The sequence below is a fragment of the Microtus ochrogaster genome, unplaced genomic scaffold (genome assembly GCF_000317375.1).
Source record: "Microtus ochrogaster isolate Prairie Vole_2 unplaced genomic scaffold, MicOch1.0 UNK27, whole genome shotgun sequence".
Taxonomy (NCBI): Eukaryota; Metazoa; Chordata; class Mammalia; order Rodentia; family Cricetidae; genus Microtus; species Microtus ochrogaster.
In genome coordinates, this window is record NW_004949125.1 from 4,288,552 (window position 1) to 4,290,427 (window position 1,876).

Below are 1,876 nucleotides of genomic sequence, written 5' to 3' on the forward strand. Positions count from 1 at the left end.
ACACACACACACACACACGGAAGGTGCTTTGGGAGTTTCTCGGCAGGTAATGAGCTGATTTGCCAGTCTCCTGGTCCTGCCTCAGGAGATGCCCTGCTCAGCCAGCTTCCTCTCTGTGACTGAGGCAGCTTGGGAACTGAGTACAGGATCAAGGTACTCCCTGCTGACCTGCCCCAAGGACAAGAGGCACCACCTGTCCTTAGCTTATGGCTCCTCTTGTCAGATATTGGACCTGCCTGACCTGAGAGCAGAAGAGAATCATCCATGCAGGCTAAGGAGATGGCTCAGTGGGTAACGTGCGTTCCCGGTGAGTTCTGAGTTTGACTCCCAGAACCCACACTTTAAAAACTGGACGTGGGGCCAGTCATGGTGGCACACACCTTAATCCCAGTATCTGGGAGGCAGAGGCAGAAAGATCTCTCTGAGTTTGAGGCCAGCCACTCAGGCTACACACTGAGACCTTGTCTCAGTTAAGAAAAAGCAAGGAAGGACACGTGTATAATCTTGGCTACCTGCCACCCAGTTTAACCTAAGCGTGTGGCCTCTTTTTAAAAAAAGCAGATAGATGTCAGGGCTCTGGGAACCTACAGGAAACGGGGCGGAAGAGCAGTAAGAGCCAGAGGATGGGGAGAGATGCTGTCTGTCTTCAAGGCATGGCACGGTCACTGCAATGGTGAACTCACTGTCGCTGAGGGTCACTGTTTTAGGGTTACTATGGCTGTGAAGAGAGAGCATGGCCAAGGAAACTTAAAAAAATAAAGCATTTAATTGTGCGCTTGCTTACAATTTCAGAGGGTTAGCCCGTGACCATCATGGCAAGGAACATGGTGGCAGGGAGGTAGGCTTGGTGCTGGCGCAGTAGCTGAGAGTTTACATCTGAGCCTTAAGATGGGAACAGTGAGCAAGACTGAGCCTGCTGTGGGCTTTTGAAACCTCAAAAGCCCCCTCCCAATGACACACATCCCAATTCTTTCCATTTAGCCCACACCTGGGGACCAAGAAGCCAAACATGAGCTTCTGGGACCATTCTCATTCAGGCACCACGGTCACCTCCACAAGACCCGCATAGGATCAATCCAAGTAGGTAAGTCAACACAAGCAGCAATAACTGGATTCAGAGAGGACACGAAGGGGGCAGGGGGATGTGTTGAGGGTCATTGGTGGCACTGGGGGTTGGGAGTGAACATGACCAAGATACCTTGTTTACATGTATGAAGTGAAAGAATAAATAAAAGATGTTCTATTAAAAATAAAGGTGACTGCTCTTGAGGAATAGTGCCCAAAGTTGACCTCTGACCCCCCCTTCACACTCTCACACACCATTGGCTATAGAATCCAGTGAGTTCCTCATGTCTTGAGAGTCCCATCTGAGAAAAGGCCCATGGACTCAGTTTCCCGACTCCAAGTCCTTACCTTTGCCCAAGGCTGGAGCACACCCCCAAAGAGTTGCTCCTCTAATACGGGTGAAGTAGGACACCTCTTGAATTGTCTCGTAGGTTGAGGATCACCATGGAAACTGTAGCCAGATGATCAATGATTCATGAATCGGAAAATGATAAACCCACAGCAGAAACAAAGGGAGGCTGGCACCAGGTGTCTGCTGATGAGAAGGCAGGCTTCTGTCCTTCCGGACTCGGGCAGCCCAGCGACAGCTCTCACTGCGTGGAAGGGTCTCACGGAAGGCACATACCACAGCATACATGTGGAAATCAGAAGACAACTTGTGGGAGTCGGTTCTCTCCTTCTAACTGTGCGGGTGCGGGTCCCATTTTTGATAGAATGTAGGAGGTATTGGCTCTAGATTCATCATTCTCTCGCTCTCCCTCTCTCTCTTGCTCTCTCTAGCTCTCTCCCTCTCTCTCGCGCTCTCTCTCTC